General features: G+C 48.1%; 1 protein-coding gene across 1 annotated transcript in view; it reads right to left on the bottom strand.

The window, feature by feature from the left end:
* Positions 1-18,488: 18,488 nt before the first annotated feature.
* STK35 (serine/threonine kinase 35) overlaps positions 18,489-21,840 on the bottom strand; it is a 34,046-nt gene continuing 30,694 nt past the window's right edge. The window contains exon 4 of the transcript XR_006275336.1: positions 18,489-21,833. The gene's annotated coding sequence lies outside the window, so the exon portion shown is untranslated. The remainder of the gene's footprint in view (positions 21,834-21,840) is intronic.

Genomic DNA, 21,840 nt, shown 5'->3' with positions numbered 1-21,840 from the left:
ACATTGAATTTCATCTGCCATTTTGTTGCCCGGTCACTCAGTTTTGAGAAATCCTTTTGTAGCTCTTCGCAGTCTGCCTGGGACTTAACTATCTTAAGTAGTTTTGTAACATCTGCAAATTTTGCCACCTAACTGTTTACCCCCTTTCCCAGATCATTTATGAATATGTTGAATAGGACTGGTTCCAGTACAGACCCCTGGGGGACACAACTATTTACCTCTCTCCATTCTGAAAACTGACCATTTATTCTTGCCCTTTGTTTCCTATCTTTTAACCAGTTACCAATCCATGAAAGGCCCTTCCCTCTTATCCCATGACAGCTTACTTTGCTTAAGAGCCTTTGGTGAGGGACCTTGTCAAAGGCTTTTTGAAAATCTAAGTACACTATCTCCACTGGATTCCCCCTTGTCCACATGCTTGTTGACCCTTCAAAGAATTCTAGTAGATTGGTGAGGCATGATTTCCCTTTACAAAAACCACGGTGACTATTCCCCAACAAATTATGTTCCTCTATGTGTCTGACAATTGTTTTTTACTATAGTTTCAACCAGTTTGCCCGGTATTGAAGTCAGGCGTACCGGCCTGTAATTGCTGGGGTCACCTCTGGAGCCCTTTTAAAAAATTGGCATCACATTAGCTATCCTCCAGTCATTTGGTACAGAAGCTGATTTAAATGATAGGTTACAGACTATAGTTTGTAGTTTTGCAATTTCGCATTTGAGTTCCTTCGGTACTCTTGGGTGAATGGCATCTAGTGTCCAGTCATCATCAGAAATGCAATGTTTGCCCCTCACTATCTCGCTGTCAATGAGTCAATTTCTATGCACATCTCTGAAAAGTACTTAAGTGTGGGTGTAAGCAGGTGCATGTTGAAAACTCTAGCAGTTGAGTGTCTCCTCTTCCTGGGCTGATGTCGCTGAGAGACTGGCTGGTAGCTTTGTTCTTCAGTGGATCTTTTAATTAAATGCTTCGCTTGTTGCTCCATTTGTACCTGCTGTGCCGACAATTGTCTTATGGTTAATGACAGGTGTCCCTTGGAGGATTATGGGAAAATTGTGGGTGGGGGAAGACAGGCCAATATCTTTACTGACCTCAAACTGGCAATGTAGGGGCTGAATCACATATCCAGAAATCCCACTCCAAGGGTGAGTGAGGGTTGGAGAAATGCAGGATTTGACCTGATAATGCAGATTGGGACCTGAGGAATCTTTACATTAAAATGTGCTAAGAAGGCAGTGCTGTGATCTGGATTCAAATCCAGCTTAGGCCGGGGACTGGGTTTGAGACTGAGCAGGGGGTGGAGGGTTGCGCTTGACAGTACTGACACTCAGCAAGCAGTTCTCTTGCGTTTTTTTTTGGTCTAGGATGACAGACATCTGTCAAGAACAGCTAACTTGGGGAGAGTGCCATCATTCTGGAGCAGGGTCACATGGGAACAACAACCATTCTTGCCTGGATTTGGCTGTGTCCAAATTGGCGCCAGAATATAACCTCCTTCAAGTTCTAGATCCATCCTGAAGCCCAACTATAGGGGTCAGCTTGTACCGGGGATTAGTCCCAGCCAGTGAAATTCCAAGGCATGTGGATTAAAGGCTCCATTTTTGTTTCCCCTCTAATTAAAATGCAGCCCTTGCTCCTGGTTGGGGGTAAGTGCAGAGTGGAACAAAGGTGAGAACTCAAACAGCACTTTCTATTCATGTATCAAGGTAAAGACAAGGACAAGCAAATGTGGGGCTAGTTGAGCAAATATGTGCAATTGCACACTTAATTTGCATGTGCAAATAGGCTAATGGCATGCAAAGTGCCAGTTAGATACCTGGATAGCTAACTGTATGAAGTATGTGTGCAGTGTTGCTAAGTGCGTGTGTATTAGAGTGGTGCTCTTTTAATGGAAAAAACCCAAACTTGTGTGCAAAGCATGTGCAGATGCTGCGGGCTACTGGCCACTTGCCAATACAGTCCTCTGTGTTATACAAGCTGGGCTCCCTACTCTATTTTTCGGGGAGAGGGTGGACAGGGAGGGTGTTTTGTGTCCTGGGGTTTCTGGAGGCAACTGAAGCTTCACGAGTGGAAACCTACCAAACGCCCACCCTTCCCCCTTTATCATACAGCTGGGCCTGTTATGCAGGATCATGCTGCCTCCCCATTAGCATGAACAGCAGGGCTGATGTTGGGAGGACTCTTCTTCCATGCGTCTAGTGGGTGGTACTTGTACTGTAATTAATGCCAGCCATTTGGTTTGCTGCTTTGCGGACAGCTTTATGTTTCAAAAGGTCGGTGATCCGAGTGGCTGGCAGGCAAGCCAAGCTCCATCTAGTTCTCATTAGCCAGCCCAGGGCAGAGGGGCATGTTCCCTGACCTCCTGGGTTATTAATAACAACTCGGGGGATTGCATATATGTCTGTCTGAGCTTTGCATTGACGCATTTTCCCCTGGGCTAGTAGTGTCCATGGGTCCCTTCTTGCCCACCCTGAATAGGCTGCCAGCAGAACCCTAGGAACATGGACCAGAGCCTGGGCAGAGGAACACTGACCACCTCAATCCCATCTTCCTTTCATCTCTGGTCATAGAGTGCCATATGGTCTGTACCACGGCAGGGCCCTAAACAGGCAGAGACAGTGCTAATCAGGGAGATGATAGCGAGCTCCTCCCCAGAACTAGGTGAGCCACAGCTAGAATCTCACATTCAGGGTTGGGCATTTAAGTAGCTGCAAGATGCTTACAAATGGAAGGAAACTCACAGAAGTGCCAGCAAATGTGAAGGGACGAGGGGGTGGTGGTGCATCAGGAGACAGAACTGAACATGCACACCTATGTCTTGGTTAAATGCTGGCCGAGGGAGGATATGATTACTGTCTGGGAGAATCTGAAGGGTGGGAACACCAAGGACAGGAACTGTTGAGGCAGCTCCAAGGGGAGGTGCCATGAGGCCTAATAGGAAAAGCGAGGAACGGAAAGCTTTGGCTTGGTATCCGTGTGTATGTGTGGGGAAAGGGTGTGTGTGTGGGGGGGCAGTGTCCCGACATGGAGATCTTAGACAGTGGAACAGACTCCGCCAGGAAGCAGTGAGAGTCCTATTGACTGAATCACTTTATGCTAGCCTGGGTGAAACCCTGGAGCATGCATTCTAGGGAGCAGTCTTGCCTTTTTGGGGGTGGAGAAGATGAGCTTATAAGATGTCTGGCATCTCTAGCTTCATTGATTCAGTTACAGTGAACTGGAGAGCACATGGGGCTGTCTAAGCCCTGGGGCTAAGCAGCACTAATTGCAGTTGGCTTGTTGGCAGCAATGGAATCTCACTTTGCAGCACTCGGGGGAGGAACATGGACCCACGGTATTGGGAGGAGAGAGAATCTCCAGCAGAGGAGGGGAGTCTTGTCCTAGAGGTAGAGCTCATGTGCCGGAGAACTTGCTCCCAAGAAGCCATGTGCTTTTAGGTGCTGAGGGCTGGCCCCAGTTGAGTTGGCAGCTCTCCAGGAGCTGAGGTGAGGAGCCTCTTCTCTTAGCTGGCGAAGGTGGGAAGGGATTTGGGTGAGATGGATAAGGGGGCAACATAAAGCATTTCTTTTCTCTCTTCTCTTGGCACTGGGAGAGAATGGAGCCTCCCGTGCTGCACCATATACCTGGCTGGTCTCCTCCGAAGGGCTGGCACTTCAGACAACAGGTGGGCTGCAGAAGAACTGCAGCTGGGAAAGGGTTGACGAGAGCAAACACTTATCATTGGGAATGAAAGGACCTTATGTCCTGACATCAGGTTTAGTTATGAATCACTGATTAGGGAGCAGGCCTGGGTTTGCAGTCAACTCCTGCCCTTGTTTACACCAGTGTAAATCTGGAGCAACTCCACAGAAGGCAATGGGGTTTCATTGGATTTACACCTGTGTAAACCAAAGCAGAATTTGGCCTGTGGTTTCTAAGGAGAGTTTCAAGAGACTTGCGTGGAGTGAATGGTAGCTTGCTGCTCTTGCTGTGGCAACGGGCTGGTCCAGATGAAGGTAAAGAGTTTGAGTGGAATAGGTCAAAAAATCCATCTAGCAATCATGGCGTGACATGATGAGAGGGGCAGAGGAGGGTTTCAAGCAGGCACTGCTGCCTGGGAGGAGCTGGGCTCTGAAGATGGCCTGGCTCTGTTCTTGCTAAGAATGGAGGCCGAGAGTTGGTCAGAAGACAAAGTTAGAAATGACTAAGAAGTGAGCTGTAGCTCACGAAAGCTTATGCTCAAATAAATTTGTTAGTCTCTAAGGTGCCACAAGTCCTCCTTTTCTTTTTGTGAATACAGACTAACACGGCTGCTACTCTGAAATTAGAAATGACTGTTCTTCTGTCGGTTTCCACATGGAGCCATTTGCACTTAAAAAAATCACAATCTTATTTCCAATTTTTCCTCCTCTCCCCTTTGTTTCCTTTTCCATTTTGCCAATGAACACGGCAGGGGAACAATAGCAGAGGATTTTCTCTTCTCCCTTTCCTGCTCTCTTCTCTGAAGGGTCCTGTACCACTTCACACTGTAGTGCCGAGTACCTTTCACTAGCACAGGGAGCGACGTGATTTCCATCTGTTGTATGGTTTGTTCGTTCTCTCCTCCTCTTGCCGGGTATGTGGGGCAGGGGCTTGTTTGGGAGTTTTGTGACTGACTCTTGAAAAGCTGAAGATAGAGCAGCAAAAGGAAACATGAGAATCATCCTGGTCCCTGGTCACACTATCGTCTTCAGCAGCAAACTGGAAACAGGGAGGGGATGGAATTTAGAACAGCTAAATTTTTTTCATTTGATTTCATTGATAAGCTTGGTTCTTTCCCCAAAAATAATCAATGTAGAAAAAAGGACATTGATTGAAGGGGGAAAAAAAGTCACTTGGGGGAGGAGGGGGGAAAAAAGCCAGCAGAAATGGAGCTTCCTTATCTTATCTCGAGGCGTGGTCTGTCGATGGAGCAATTTTGAGCAAAGCTCAGGCCTGAAGGAAGAGGAAGACTATTTTCCCTCTTCCTCAAGGCTTGGCTTGAAAAGAAACCTGCTCCCCCTTGAGTTTAACAGAGCATGCTCTATTGAAAGAAAGAAATAAGGGAAGGAGATTTCACCCAGCAGAACGTTCACCATGGGAGCCCTGCTCTCGCCAGTCGATATCACGGTAGGGGTTGCACAGGGCTAAATGACCACCTGTGCTGAATGAATCCCCCTCTTGTTCTCAGAAAGCATGGTCCATCCATGTCAGGGCTGGGGTCCCTTGGAGAGGCTCTGTGGGAAGCTCAGTAATGAAAAAGCATGGGGACGGTGTAGTCTCAGCTGGCCGAAAGTGGAGCAGAGAGAAGTTAAGAGCCGGACAAAGATGGAAATCGTTGGGCTTTTTCACCCCTGGGGAAGAGAATTCCTCTGGGGGAGGCTTCGGTCGAGCAGTTTGAGACCAGCTGAGGACAAGCTAACAGAGAAGGTGAATTCCATGTGCCTCCCTGGAGATGATGATTTCTCCAGACAAGGGTCGGGGGGGGGGGTGTCCATGTATGCAGGAGCTGGTGAGGCTGATAGCTGAAGTGATGTAGAAACAGCACCCGCTTCTTATGGGGGTAGAGGTGAGTCCTATAGGCTGGCCAATTGGAGAAGGCCAGGACCTAAGTAAACTGAAATGGCACGAGATCCCATGGTACTCTTGGGTAGGGGGTTCCTTTAGGCTGGGGAAGCTTTCCAATGCAGCCTAGAAGGAGTGATATTCCCTGGTCAGGGATGAGATGTATTGGTGCATAAGTTTCCTCCTCCCTCTAAATGCCCTTCCCAAAGCTGGGATTGCAATAGGTCCCATCTCGCGCAGAGAGCAGATACCTTCCCACCGAGGGAATGCAAAACTAGCCAGCAAATAAAGCTCTTGGGAAGCTTTTTCTCAGCTCACTTCTTCTCTTAAGAAATAACTGAACAGAAGGAACCCAACTCGGAGCCCAAGGGCTTGCAGGGAAGGCACACTGGAGGGTTGTGATCCCTGTGCTTAGGAGGAACCAGCAGTTTGCCCCAGCCATTGGAGCAGTGGTGGAGTTGGGGATTTCCGTGTTATGGTCTGGAGACAGAAACTTGGCAGCATCTCCCCCGAGCTGCAGCTGAGTAGAGATAGGAGCATCCAGGCAGAGTAAAGCACCATCCATTTACTAATGGAGGGAGTGCAGCCTCGCAATCTGCTTCCCCAGGGGGACAGGGAGGAACAATACATGAGAAAACAAGAGAGAAATAAAACGGGAGAGGGCACTCAGCCAAGCATCAGGGAGAAGATGACCACATTATCTCTGTCTGATCCCCTTGTCCCGCCAAAATTAAATCAAATGCAAACAAATACAGCTACAAAAACCAGTGGCCCAAATAGCCTGGTCCTCAGCTGTGGCATGAAGAGACCTTGCTTGTGGGATATTCCCCCTCCTTGGAGGGTGTGACAACTCCATGAGCTTGCAGACTTCCCAGCCAGTAGCTAGTCAGTGCTAGGGTGGGCTTTCCATTTGACAATGGGAAGAAAACTCTGTTCCCACTCCTCCAAAAAATACCTGCCTCTACTACTCCAGCTCCAGAATAATCTGTAGGGCTATGTTCTCTCTACACATCCAGCTAGCCCCGGTCATGCATGTGGAGCAGACAGCCCACCCGCTAGGGGGCTGCGGCAGGTACCAGCTGTTACACTAATGGGAAGCGTTTAATGAGCAGTTCCTACGAGTGGCAAAGCTGTGGGCTTTTGTTCTTAGGTGCTGGTGCTTGACCTGCAAGAGTGTCAGCAGGGGATCACGTGCTATTGCATGGTGCGGCTGGCATGCAAAGAGATTGTCTCCTGGGATCGCTCCCATTCCTGACCATGCAGACCCCTTCTGCACACTGGAAATCGAATATCTGCCCTGGGGAAAAGTGTGGTGGATGCATTTAATGTATGTCTAGCTCTTCTAATGCCATTTCATAGCTGCAAATGAAGAGCCAGCACCATGTGACCAGCCAGCTCTCTCTGGTTCACCAACTGATGCTCCAGGGACCACGGTTGACCACAGTTTGCAAACTGCTGTGCTAGAGCATTGAAATGCTGAGGCATCACCCCCTGCGAGGGTGGAATCGATGTATCCAGAGACCTTAGCTTGGATGGAACCTCTGGCTCTCAGATTGACCCAGCTCCATGGCCAGTTTTACCTGCTCTGTTCCACCTCTAGCCACCAATCCACATGAGCTCATCAGTGATCCGCATGGTTGTCCCGGTCAGGGTATGAAACTACTGCTTCCTTCCTGCACACAATGGAAAATGATAGCTAGGAGCCCTCTCAGAGGAGCGGGTGTCAGAACGAGGTGTGGCGTACCCATGTGTTGATGTCTTCAGCCCACATGGGGGGAGAGGTGGGAGGAAGTGAAATGCTCATCTGAGGGTTTATTACCTCTGCAAGTGCTGGGTCAGTTCATTTCATTGCTAGGACCTTGCAGCCGAACGTCCTTTGGGGAAATTGAGCTCCTAGCAAGTCAGACATGGCCTTTGACACTGGGGCAGAAGCCAGTGCCCACTTTTGGCAGTGATGATACCAGGCTGTAGTAAATCTGTGGACACTATGACTTGCAGCTCAATGTGCATTGCCCTCTCCATCCTGTTCCTTGATCCTCGCTGGCCGTTTCTGGATTCTCTTCTCTTTAGTCCTCTGTGCTACATGGACCAAGGAAGGCTACTTCAGATGCCATTGGCCAGCACCTGATCACAGAACAGTTCTAGGTTTTAATTCCTTTTTCTGATTTTTTTTCCCCTTTCCCACCTATTTGGCTGCACCTGGATGCTGGTGTGTGCGTGTGTGTGTATCTCCCATACTCCTCTCCAGAGAGCAAAGAATGTTTGTTTGTTTTCTCTTTGGGACCATTTGCTTTAACTTTTTCTGACATTTCTCCAGCTGTGTGATGCAGGAAAAGCATCAGATGCAATTAGCTCAGCTGGCACCATCCTACCCCGGGGGACAATGCACAGAGGTTTCAGGAGAGTCTCTCCTTGATAATTCTGCTCAGCCAGACAGCAGGGGGGAATAGGGCAACAGAGGAGGATCTGGGAAAGGTTCTGCTGGCAAGTTGGAGTTAGGGACTGATCCCAACTCTAGACGGAGAGTCTTATGCGGTGTGACTACAGCACATGGGAATGGTTCTGAACTCACAGCAGCAGCGCCTGAGTGGATGCATAGCTGGGAATGGAAGAGCTCCCATAATGTAGGTGCTGGATTGACAGCAATGATGCTTGACACCTTCCATCCACAGAAGAGGTACAATATGGACAGTGGATGTGCAACTCTCAGACCTGGACCCTTATCCACATCAGGAGGCTCAGCTGCAGATCCATGCCCTGTTTGGCTCTTGAGGTGTTGGCTGTCTCAGCAGACAAGGGCTCCAACCTGGGGTATTTGTCCATTAGGAACTGGAGTGGGTGAGAACCAAGCTGGGGGGTGTGTGTGATTATAGAGCAGCCCTTCCCAATGCTCAGCAGTGCTAAGTTCTGGTTGGGTGGATAGAGCTTGGATGCACAGCCCAGACGTGAATAGCTGTCCCTTCACTGGACACCCTTTGGCACTTGAGCGCCAAGGGCTGCCAAGAACTTCCTTGAAGCAAGACAACGTGCCTGGGTGGGTGCACTTGGAAAGAGTTTATCTTGGAGAAAAGACCCTATGCACCCTCACTAGTAGCCTTTCTGCCTGTCTGATGTCTTCGAGACACACAGGAATTTGGGGTGTAACTGTGACAGAGTTGAGTGAGAGTCCCTTCTCTTCACTTGTCCTCCCAGTCTATGTACCATGATGCCCTGGTGATGGAAGAGACTTCAATGATGCTGCAGGAGCCGGGGATGATGCTTGTCCCTAGGGTTGCCGAGACTCTGCAGCTCAGTTGGATTCCAGAGCAGTCCTAGGAAGCGAGTCAGAGCGCAAACCCTGGCTGTTGGCCACATTGGGTGTGATGCAGCAGCTGGCCTGTGACTTCCTTGCTGTGTGCTCCCACTCAAAGGTCTCTCGGCACACAAGATCCACTGTTAAGCACCAAATTGAAAATTCCACTAATGAGGGGTGACAGATCTTCCTTCCCTGCCTGAAGTGACGCCTTAGACAGGAGAATGCAGAGCAGCACTTCAGAATGTGCCAACGCTCCACTCTCCATGATGGGTTAATGAGATGATAAGAAGGTGAATGTCAGCGCCAACCTCCTCACGTCAGACCCTTGACAGGAATAGCCCAGGCTGCTGGACTGATCACGTGACCTCTCCGCTGAACAACTGCTCCTGTTCGGCAACTGGCAAGGACTTGTCTTATGTACTGAGGGTCATTCCATCGGTAACCTCTAAGGAGAACCTGCCTCTGACACTGCAGTGACTGCTGAGGGGGAGGAAAGGTGGGAGGGAAGAAGAAGAAAGATGTACCTTGAAGGACCAAAAGACAGAACCCTATATGGAGCAAGCCCGAGAGAGCCATAAAATTCTAGGGCTCCACATCTCCTTTGTCAGCATATCTGAGAGTGGGGCCAATTGCACTAGCTAAGTCACAATTCAGGCAGGCATTGTGCAAACATCTTCCCTAAACAGACAGCTGCAGCGGCACAGGAGCTAGCAAACAGAGCTGTAAACAGGGGAGTTTGAGTGGGAGTTTGTAAGGGGAGTTTGTATTGTGGTGCTTGTTTGGGGTTTGCTTTTGCTGGGGAGGTGGTCTTTTTGGTGTGGCTTGTGTTTCCCAGATTAACAGGATTTAGGTGGGAAGGAGATGACAGATACAGAGGCAGCTGTGGGAGTGACTCCTGTAGTGAAAGACACATTGAGGATGACTGGATGTGGAAGCTGTGATATGTACATGATCCTGGAGGGGGGAACCGGTAAGAGTTTTTTCTGCATGAAATGTCGTCTGATAGAGCTGATGGAGGAAAAGATCCGAGGTTTGGAGATGCAGGTGGAAAGTCTGGTTGAGTTTAGGAAGGGGTTTGAGCAGATGATGGAGCAAAGATATGAGGTATCTGAAGGGGAAAGCTCAGACTCACAGATGGAAGCAGGGCTGGGGAATTTTGAGGAGAGACTGGATGAGGAAAGTGGTCAGTGGAAACATGTGACTCAAAGAACCAGGCAGAGAAAAAGACGGGCTAGTGAAGGAGAAATAGAGCTTAGGAACAGGTTTGCAGAGTTGGAAAATGAAGAAGGGGCTCAGCAGGTACTTGTTGAAGGTGGAAGGGTAAGGAAGAAGAGAAGAGAGGCTTGTCCTATAGAAAAAGGGGAAGAGTCAAGGGAGACTACACCAAATACGAGCCCCAGGAGGATACAGGATGGGTTGAAGAGGATTGTAAGGGAAAATAGGAATGGAAAGAACTTGCAGCCAGAGGGAACAGGGGAGAGACTGGAGAATAGCACTGTCACCAGGAAAAGGCAGGTCTATGTGATCGGGGACTCTTTATTGAGAAGAATAGACAGGCCTGTAACTAGAGCTGATCCTGAGAATAGAAGGGTGTGCTGTCTTCCGGGTGCTAAGATACGGGATGTAGACCTGAGGTTGAAAAGGATCCTAAAGGGAGCGGGAAAGAATCCCCTAATTATCCTTCATGTGGGAACAAATGATACAGCCAGATTCTCGCTGGAAAGTATCAAGGGAGACTATGCTAGGCTGGGGAAGACACTTAAGGAAATTGAGGCTCAGGTGATCTTTAGCGGGATCCTTCCTGTTCCTAGAGAAGGGCAACAAAGGTCTGACAAGATTATGACTGTCAACAGATGGCTTAGGCAGTGGTGCTATAAGGAGGGCTTTGGGATGTATGGCCCCTGGGAGGCATTCACGGACAGAGGACAGTTCTCTCGGGATGGACTTCATCTGAGTAGGGAAGGAAATAGACTTCTAGGATCGAGGCTGGCACAACTGATAAAGAGAGCTTTAAACTAGGAATTGGGGGGAGATGGATGGGAGATGTCCAGAAAATCTCCACGCCAGATTTTAGCACTGAGAGGGAAGAAGATGAAGTAAGAAAGGATACAGCCATGGGTAGGAGAATGTATATAAGGAGCGAGGGCGGTGTGGATACTAGTCTAATAGGTTATACTGGCTGTAGAATGACTGTGCCTAATAGGGTACAAAATGTGAGCGAGTCCAAACAGCAAAAATTAAGATGTTTGTACACCAATGCGAGGAGTCTAGGTAACAAAATGGAGGAACTAGAGCTATTATATATATATATATTATAGGGATAACAGAAACATGGTGGAATAGTAGTCATGACTGGACTACAGGTATTGAAGGGTATGTGCTGTTTAGGAAAGACAGAAGCAAAGGTAAAGGGGGTGGAGTAGCATTGTATATCAATGATGAGGTAGAATGTAAAGAAATAAGAAGCGATGCAATGGATAAGACAGAGTCCGTCTGGGCAAAAATTACATTGGGGAAGATAACTAGTAAAGCCTCTCCTACGATAGTGCTTGGGGTGTGCTATAGACCTCCGGGATCTAATTTGGATATGGATAGAGCCCTTTTTAATGTCTTTAATCAAGTAAATACTAATGGAAACTGCGTGATCATGGGAGACTTTAACTTCCCAGATATAGACTGGAGGACCAGTGCTAGTAATAATAATAGGGCTCAGATTTTCCTAGATGCGATAGCTGATAGATTCCTTCATCAAGTAGTTGCTGAACCGACTAGAGGGGATGCCATTTTAGATTTAATTTTGGTGAGTAGCGAGGACCTCATAGAAGAAATGGTTGTAGGGGACAATCTTGGCTCAAGTGATCATGAGCTAATTCAGTTCAAACTAAATGGAAGGATTAACAAAAATAAATCTGCAACTAGGGTTTTTGATTTCAAAAGGGCTGACTTTCAAAAATTAAGGAAATTAGTTAGGGAAGTGGATTGGACTGAAGAACTTATGGATCTAAAGGTAGAGGAGGCCTGGGATTACTTTAAATCAAAACTGCAGAAGCTATCGGAAGCCTGTATCCCAAGAAAGGGGAAAAAATTCATAGGAAGGAGTTGTAGACCAAGCTGGATGAGCAAGCATCTTAGAGAGGTGATTAAGAAGAAGCAGAAAGCATACAGGGAGTGGAAGATGGGAGGGATCAGCAAGGAAAGCTACCTAATTGAGGTCAGAAGATGTAGGGATAAAGTGAGAGAGGCTAAAAGTCGAGTAGAGTTGGACCTTGCAAAGGGAATTAAAACCAATAGTAAAAGGTTCTATAGCCATATAAATAAGAAGAAAACTAAGAAGGAAGAAGTGGGGCCGCTTAACACTGAGGATGGAGCGGAGGTTAAAGATAATCTAGGCATGGCCCAATATCTAAACAAATACTTTGCCTCAGTCTTTAATAAGGCTAAAGAGGATCTCGGGGATAATGGTAGCATGACAAATGGGAAGGAGGATCTAGAGGTAGATATTACCATATCAGAGGTAGAAGCGAAACTGAAACAGCTTAATGGGACTAAATCGGGGGGCCCAGATAATCTTCATCCAAGAATATTAAAGGAATTGGCACCTGAAATTGCAAGCCCATTAGCAAGAATTTTTAATGAATCTGTAAACTCAGGAATAGTACCGAATGATTGGAGAATTGCTAATATAGTTCCTATTTTTAAGAAAGGAAAAAAAAGTGATCCGGGTAACTACAGGCCAGTTAGACATCTGTAGTATGCAAGGTCCTGGAAAAAATTTTGAAGGAGAAATTAGTTAAGGACATTGAAGTCAATGGTAAATGGGACAAAATACAACATGGTTTTACAAAAGGTAGATCGTGCCAAACCAACCTAATCTCCTTTTTTGAAAAAGTAACAGATTTTTTAGATAAAGGAAATGCAGTGGATCTAATTTACCTAGATTTCAGTAAGGTAATTGATACCGTGCCACATGGGGAATTATTAGTTAAATTGGAGAAGATGGGGATCAATATGAACATCAAAAGGTGGATAAGGAATTGGTTAAAGGGGAGACTGCAACGGGTCCTACTGAAAGGCGAACTGTCAGGTTGGAGGGAGGTTACCAGTGGAGTTCCTCAGGGATCGGTTTTGGGACCAATCTTATTTAATCTTTTTGTTACTGACCTTGGCACAAAAAGTGGGAGTGTGCTAATAAAGTTTGCAGATGATACAAAGCTGGGAGGTATTGCCAATTCGGAGAAGGATCAGGATATTATACAGGAGGATCTGGATGACCTTGTAAACTGGAGTAATAGTAATAGGATGAAATTTAATAGTGAGAAGTGTAAGGTATTTAGGGATTAATAACAAGAATTTTAGTTATAAGTTGGGGACGCATCAATTAGAAGTAACGGAAGAGGAGAAGGACCTTGGAGTATTGGTTGATCATAGGATGACTATGAGCTGCCAATGTGACATGGCTGTGAAAAAAGCTAATGCTTTTTTGAAAAAAAAATTTTAAAAAATGCATCAGGAGAGGCATTTCCAGTAGGGATAAGGATGTTTTAGTACCGTTATACAAGGCACTGGTGAGACCTCACCTAGAATACTGTGTGCAGTTCTGGTCTCCCATGTTTAAAAAGGATGAATTCAAACTGGAGCAGGTACAGAGAAGGGCTACTAGGATGATCCGAGGAATGGAAAACTTGTCTTATGAAAGGAGACTTAAGGAGCTGGGCTTGTTTAGCCTAACTAAAAGAAGGTTGAGGGGAGATATGATTGCTCTCTATAAATATATCAGAGGGATAAATACAGGAGAGGGAGAGGAATTATTTCAGCTCAGCACCAATGTGGACACAAGAACAAATGGGTATAAACTGGCCACCAGGAAGTTTAGACTTGAAATCAGACGAAGGTTTTTAACCATCAGAGGAGTGAAGTTTTGGAATAATCTTCCAAGGGAAGCAGTGGGGGCAAAAGATCTATCTGGTTTTAAGATTCTACTCGATAAGTTTATGGAGGAGATGGTATGATGGGATAATGAGATTTTGGTAAGTAATTGATCTTTAAATATTCAGGGTAAATAGGCCAAATCCCCTGAGATGGGATATTAGATGGATGGGATCTGATTTACTATAGAAAATTCTTTCCTGGGTATCTGGCTGGTGAATCTTGCCCATGTGCTCAGGGTTTAGCTGATTGCCATATTTGGGGTCGGGAAGGAATTTTCCTCCAGGGCAGATTGGAGAGGCCCTGGAGGTTTTTTTGCCTTCCTCTGTAGCATGTGGCATGGTTGACTGGAGGGAGGCTTCTCTGCTCCTTGAAGTTTTGAACCATGATTTAAGGACTTCAATAGCTCAGACATGGGTGAGGTTTTTCATAGGAGTGGGTGGGTGACATTCTGTGGCCTGCGCTGTGCAGGAGGTCGGACTAGATGATCAGAATGGTCCCTTCTGACCTTAGTATCTATGAATCTAAACTCTGCCATGCGCCTCAATCCAGACATGCAGCATCCCTTGCTGCTTCTCCTCTGGACCCCATGCAACTCTGCTAACACAACTCCCCGGTGGCCTGCAGCACACTGGCCGTTCCAGTCCTGGATCTCGAACGCACGATTGGACACATGGAGCTGCAGGGTGGTTGTGATGGGGGCAAGGGAGGCTTATGCAGGGGCCATCTCACAAGCTTCCACGTCTGCTCTAAGCCCGGGCCTCACTGCCCTGCTTTGTGTCAGGCTCCTTGGGCTTCTCTTTGAAAAAATCTTTTCAGGAACCCATCGCCGGGCATGGGGAGAGCTGGATCTCCAGGGCTGCTGACACACAGACAAGTCAACTATCAATCAAACCAAGCTGCTGAGGGGCCCTGAAGGTTCTTGGATGATGGGCAGCAGTTGTGGAACGAGCTCACTCTCGTTCCTAGTGGTCAGGTGTCCATATTGCCTAGGCTGCCAGTAACATGTACAGAGAGGTCAAGGACTGGATGGGCCGTGGAGACTGAATTCCCCCTTATCCCTAGAAGCAACCCCTCCAGGGGAAGCCTGTGGGGGGGGGCAGCACGACAGAAGCTTGCACTGCTGATGTCCCTGCTCTGTGGATTTCACTCTCTCTCCTAGGCTCTTGGTCAGGGCTGTCCATGCTTCCCAAACACCACATTCATATGGCCAACAGTGCTGCGAGCTGGCAGTGTGTGCGCCGATGCCCTGTCGTGGGTAATTCCAAAACTCTTCAGCTGTGTCATGGCCCCTGTGCTGCTAAGAACTACTGAAGATTTTTCCTTTTTGTTCTAGTGTTGGAGGGCAGGAGAAGGGCTTGTGGATCTGATTGTATTTATTTTTCCTCTGCTTTTAGCCGGAGGTTCATACAGAGCCATGGACTGCAGCCAGGTGATGGCTGAAGCCCTGTGTGGCCAGCGGGTGGGTATAATGCCCTTTTCTATGGACTGGAGCAGTGCAAGTAGATCAGGGAGGGCTCCATGATCCAGTCCTGCCGAGCGGCGGTGCAGGATGTGCAGGCTGCTATCCTGGTGGCATTCAGCACTGGGATGGCCCCGGCTGTCACAGGTCTGCAAGGTGGAATGGCCTGGTAGGTGGCATCTTACAGCCCAAGGGGCTCCGTGGAGATTCCATTGGGCAGGCTTAACTCCCACCCCATTCCCCAGGTGAGCAATGCAGCTCCCCTTGGAGTCACGCACCTGAGGCGTGCGAATGCATGTGCAGCCCTGGCGCAAGCGATGCTCTATTAAGCTCGCTCAGCTCAGTGCCTGAGCCTTGTCTCTTTCTGCACCTCACTGGGGCTGACAAGGCCCATTCAGGCCTAGTCGGGCTGAATGAATCCGTTTTAGATCCGTGTCGGAAGTGATTACGGAGCACAATGGTGACGGGGTCTGTTAGGGAGAGCCGGTGACTGTGGCGGTTTGTGTTCTCTGGGCCGTTTCAGTTCACCGGGGCAGGGCAGGGGAGTGGGAAGGAAGCATGTTCAAAACAAAACCGCGAAGGTCTCTGGGATTGGGCTGGTGCCTGATTACATAAGGCGGTAATATTGCTAGCTGCTGTCAGCTGTTATGCAAGTGCTTGAGCTGCGTCATGTGGCTCCTTCCCTCTCTGGGGCTCTGAGCCATGCCGTCTGCTAACCTGGATAGCCAAGGATGCCGCCTGGTGCCTGCGGAGGAACCTGGGTTTGGCTGTAGCTGACATTAGGGTCTTTCTGGGCCAAGGGTACGCAGAGCATTGTCCTCACTAACTACAATGGTCTGAGCCTACTGGCCCCTGAAAAGCCACCTACTGAGCGTCCCTGTGATATCTGAGAGCTCTTCTGTTGCGGGGGTTATTTGACACTTGCCCAAAACATGACGCTCTCTGGGGTCTTCATTACATGGAGGGTTTCACCCCTTTCACTTCACTTAGGGTCTGTCTACACTGCAGTCCCGGTGTGTGACTGCAGCAGGTAGGCAGACCCTTGAGTACTCTAATCTAGCTAGTGTGGCTACCAATAGCCGTGAAGCCGTGGCAATGCAGGCTGTATAACCTGCCCTGGGCACTTGGGAAGCTAGTTGGTGCTGAAGTCTGTGCTGCCATAGTTCCACTGCTCTTGGTACCCTTAGCTAGCTGGCTTCACTGAGCTGGGGTGCATCTCCACATGCTGCAATTGCACGTCTGATTGCAGAACAGACACGCCCTGGGTGAAATTCTCTGCCCTGTGTTATACAGGAGGTCAGATTAGAGGATCATAATGGTCCCTTCTGGCCCTAAAATCCTATGAACTTGGTTGTTGTTTTCAGTCCTGAATGTTGCTGTGCTGCCAGGTGAAAACTGCATTCACTGGCCAGGCTGCTTCTCTCTTGGCCCAGCTGTTGGGGAGTTGTCCTGTGCCGGTCTCTGGCAGCAATTCCAGAACGGTTCATACAACAGCAAACCTCAGAATAGCCACTGATGAGAGGGGAGGGGTGACTCGATCTCCAGCATTTTAGACAGAGACGGAGGTGCTAGGTTGAGATCAGTCCCTCCCTGTATAGCCAGGTAGATATTGTGCTCTTAGCAGAGAGGTAACTGCACTGTCTCAACCCTATTCCCGAGTGCTGTATCACTCAGAAATAATGGATGGATGCTCTAGTGGTGAGAATGGGTCAAAGAATCAAGACTTCTGGGTGTTGTTTCTAGGTTTACCACAGACTTGCTTTGTGACCTTTATTAAAAGTGCATTTACATATCTCACATGCAACATACTTGTCTCTGAGCGCACAGGTCAGTGTTGCATGTGTGGCACGGTGTATCCCTGCCTGCTGCACTGGACTTTTCACATTAAGGTGCATGCACTTGGTTGCACACATGCTTAAAATTGTGGCCCCATTGCTGCTAACCAAGGCATAAAAACACTGCCAGAGGGGAGTGGTACTAAACTCATGGATGCTGCTATGCTTCTTTAAGAGCCTCACTTGAAAGCTCCTCTAGCGTTGCAAGCCTTGTCTTTCTGTGGGTGGAGGGCTGTAACTCTGGACCAGTCCCTCTCCTAGTGCAGGGAGAGCACTGTGGCTCTGGGCAGTGGCAAATGTTCTGGGCCAATCCGTCTGCATGGAAGGAGGGGTGCTTCTGGATTGGACTGTGGTTTTGCACTAGAACTTGTGACTCTGTCAGGAGCCAGCACTTCCCAGAGGAAACTGTGATGGTGCAAGTGCTGGCAGTGGCAATATGATCAATGCCCAGGTTTGGCTGGGCCCACCATGCATGGGAGTGGGGCATTTGGCAGTCTTTCACTTGCTTCTATTCCAGGCTTAAATTCTCCTGGCCCATGTGTCTGACTGCAGGAGAGGGAGCAGAGGGATTCTGCAGAGTAAAGAGTCTGTCTGTAGCTTTTGAAGCCATAACTGGGTGGATGGGTACATTGTTGTGACTTTGAGCCTAGTGCTTTCCTGGGGCTGCACAGAAAAGCACTCATCCCCTTCTTCTTAATGAACAGTAGATTGTTGGGGGAGAACGGAAAGCAGAGGCACCTCTTAGGGAGCATCACATCACTGCATGATCGTCCCCCTATCACCTGCACAGGCCCCCAGCTCCATGGAAATGCTACCCTGAGCTCTCTGTTGAATGGCTGGGATGCTCTGTGCCTTGGCCTGTATTGTACCTGATGTGGAGAAAACAAAGCTCATCATATCCTCAGCAGTTTTATCCTGATATCATAGGTGACATAACCTTTCATCCTTCCCTGGCAACTGCACTGAATATGGGGGGGGGGGGGCTGTGGGGTAAGACTCTAAAAGCCAGGGTTTGCTTTATGTGGCGGCTGGTCTATCCTGGGCATTTCTCTAAGTGGAACACGTAGTAATGTTAGCTTGATGCTACGATGAGTGATCAGCAAGTTGGTAGATTTCTGAGGGGGTCTGAAGATAGAGAAGCTGACCTGGTCACAGTATTCAAATCACAGTATTAAAATCTCAGGGTCTGATTCCCCTAACCCATACTGACATGAATTTTGGCTGGGATGGCTCATGTGAGCGGTGGTTACCAGATTTATTCTCTTTAATTAGAACCCCTCCCCTCCCCCAATATTTACTTGATTCAGTCTATTATCCTTCTGTCCTTAAAGAGCCACATGGCCAAAGCAAGAGCTGTTATCTAAAACTTTAATTAAAAAATGAAACCATGATGCTGGCTCTGGCTTGGGGTAAAAGCAATTTATGTGGGCCAGAAAACAGAAGATTATAACAGGTGAAATGTGAAGCATAAAAACAAGCTGAGCTAAGGCCAGAATGTCCTGGGGCTGTAGGGAGCATCCAGCAGATGTTAACTAATCGGTTACTATGCTGCATGCAGATTGCTGTCTTCCACCCCAGAGCTGGCCGTGTATCTGTGGTGCTGTATGTACTATGTGCAGTTTGTGAGCTTTCAGGATGACAAGTGCTGAAAAAAATTGAGTTGTCAAACAGCTCTCTAAAAGTACACTAAATGGTAGACTACCACGTTTGACACATTATATAAGGTCCTGGCTGTGGGCACAGGCACACATGTGCACTCAGTCTAGCATATTTCAATTGATGATTTAACCTAACCCAAAAGGGCAGGATCTTGCCAAACTCTGGTAACAGGCTGGGAGCAACAGCTGTAAAACTCTATCCAGGTTACACAACACAGGGAAAGAAATGGACTTGTTGCTAGGGCTGTGATTTATCTGTTGTCAGGATGGGAGATCAGATTCCTCCAAGACAGGGCGGGGTGCTGGAATCCCAAAAGCTGGAGGAAGGACTGTCTGTATTGCCCAGAGCCTCAACTTCTGAGTAAGCAGGGGTGGGGGAAAAAGCATCAACTAGACAACTGTGCCTTTATATCGGAGTCTAATAGCACTTCAGACTTGGCTTATTGCTTGTCTTTCCTCTTGGGTAGCACAGATCTTCTATAAAAAGTTTGGCCAACCTGCCATATTTCCCAAATCTGAGACCAAGTTAAATCACAGCAATATTTGAAGGATCTGAGACTAGGCATGTCAAGCTGTGCCTTATCCAAATATCTGTCCACCTAATACTTCTCCTTCCCTGCACTCCAGTTTCGACTGGCTGCAGTAATCCTCTCGTCCTGTCCTGAACTGTTGCTGTGTGTTAAACATCCACCCGGAAGTGACTGCATTTTTTTTTAAAGCAGTTGCCATATGGTTTGCGAAGTGCTTGGGGCTCATTCACATTTAAAGGTGATAAATACACATGAGATTATTAATAGAACACAGTCAAGACAGCTTTCATAATTTAAACTTGAACACCCCTCTCCCCCCCACCCCGACACGTCACTTTGGTGCTACTTGCATCTGTTGCTGTGCTTTTATTTTAGAATAAGTGTCAAAGTGTCTGGTTTTGTGCTGACCTTGATTTGGGAGCAGCAGAGGAAACCAAACTCTGTGAAGCATTACACTGTCTTTCTCCACACACTATCAGAAAACTCACAGCTGGGTCTAACCAGCCTTGGTAGCATCCATTTTAAAAGGCTGGCAGAGGAGCTGCTGGGCCTCTTGCATATGAGTTCATTGCTCAAGAAGTGAGCTCTCTTCTCAGAAGCAGGCTCAGTGGGAGTTATGGCATTCAGCATCTCATAGGATGCCATACTTTTAAGCTCTCTCTGTCGAAGGCGGAGTTCAGTGACATAGGCCAACTTGCCCCCTCTGCCTTTGGCAGGTAGCTGTCTGCACTTCCATTACCGAAATGGACCCCCCAGGTCTGTCTGCCTAGGGTCATGCTATAGAGTTTGCTGAAGATTGTCTAGCTCAGGAGCCCATGGTACTTACACAAGGTTCAGGGAAATTAGGGAGTATGTGCTTGCACCAGCACAGAGATGGGAACCGCTCCTTGGTCATCATGCAGGGTGTTGCACCATTGTAAACGATGCAAGGTGCAGGCTGATGACTTGGGCCCAAGGAGTTCAGTTCCAAGATGTCCTATTTACATTTTAGCTAGTCCCATTCACCCATGGACAGGGGTGGGAAGGATGAGAAGAAGCCACTTATATGGACTTCCCTGCAGCTGAAACAGAACTTTAATTCCTCCCAGACACAGCGTAGGTGGAGGGTGGCTTCAGAGCAGGTAGAGAACATATGCTGCAAAAAGATGCATCAAACTTCTCCCTGCTGTGAAGCCTCTGGGTTAGGCTACAAATGATTGGTCTAATCATGGTGGCACTTAGTCATTCCACCATAGGGGCAGGCCACTTCCCCTCCAACCTTGTCAGACTGATACTAAGCTGTAAAGAGAATTTTCTTCAGCTTCTGTTTTCGGTGTGACCTTTGAGAGAATCCTCAGACCATGACCTCTCCATTGCAGTAGGGATACCATGCTGCTGGCCCAGAATGTCCAGCCACACCAGGAGCAGGAAAGGGCCTAGCTGCAAACTGGCTTCCCAAAGTAGCTCTGAGGAGAGGAACACGCCCTCTCCTGTGTTCGTGCACTCCTTTTGCTGTCCGTCTAAGAGATGGGACCTCTCTGAAGCAGCAAAGCCTATTTCAGAATGTCATTAAGCAGGTGTGAGTCCAGCTCTTTACCTCCACTGTAAGGGACATCCCTGACATAAAACCAGCTTGGGTCCGGGCTCCCAGAGCTGGTCTTGGGGGTCAAGAGTATGCTCAGCAGAAGCAATGTTACCTTTGTGGCCCCAACCTGATGAGTCCTTTCCCAGAGGAAGCTTAGACAAGCTCTGAAGCCTCTCTCAGGGTGAGAAGTCATGGCTAGCTTAAACCAATGTCCTCTGCAATGGGGTAGTAGGCGAAGTTTTAAAGAAGTGCAACCTCAAGCCATTTTAGCCTCCGAGTTTCTTCAGTTGTTTAACATGGCACCGTTAGCTGCAGCCCCTTTCACGCTCTGCCAGCCCTCTGCAGCTTGACCCCAGCCTGCCAACATTTCCAATGGTGCAATAGAATTTAAGACTCTGCCTTTCAGCCTCCTTCTCAAGGCCAGAGCAGGAAACCCTCTCTTGGAAGAAGTGAAACAGAAATAAAACTCCCAAGATCAAGGCTTCTGTTTCAGCCAGAGCTCTAGCTGTAGCCCACAAGAGCCTGGCCTGTGCTCATCACCTTAGTTAGGGTTTCTTTGATTTGCAGGTTGCACCTTTTGCTCCTTACAATGGAAAAACCTTTTCCCGGCTTGCTTTCATATTAGCACTATATTGTACACTCTTGTCCCTCCTTGCTGTAAGACCTTGGCAAGATGTGAGGGGAGGCTGGAAATGGCAGTGGCACAGATGGTTGTAACAGGACAGAAGCAGAAGGGAAGCCTTGCTCCTGTCTTTCCCTCGCTCCTATTTCCCCTCTCCCCACTGCTTTCTCTGGAGAGAGGAGCTGCAGGATCTTTCACTTCACAGCTCATGTCTTAAGAACTCCTTGGCCATTTCTCTGCTGGAGCTTGATGCTGGAAGCCTCCCTAAGGGGAAATCAAAGAACAATCCTGACCCAGCCCCTGCTGTTCTTTGAGCGCATGGTGTGTGCTGCGGCTCCAAGGATTCCCTTCTCTTAACAATGTATTGCAGCTGGAAGGCTGAAAA

The sequence above is a fragment of the Dermochelys coriacea genome, chromosome 13 (assembly GCF_009764565.3).
Source record: "Dermochelys coriacea isolate rDerCor1 chromosome 13, rDerCor1.pri.v4, whole genome shotgun sequence".
NCBI classification, from domain to species: Eukaryota; Metazoa; Chordata; order Testudines; family Dermochelyidae; genus Dermochelys; species Dermochelys coriacea.
Note: the sequence above shows the minus strand (reverse complement) of the source record. Positions and strands in the feature narration are given on the sequence as shown.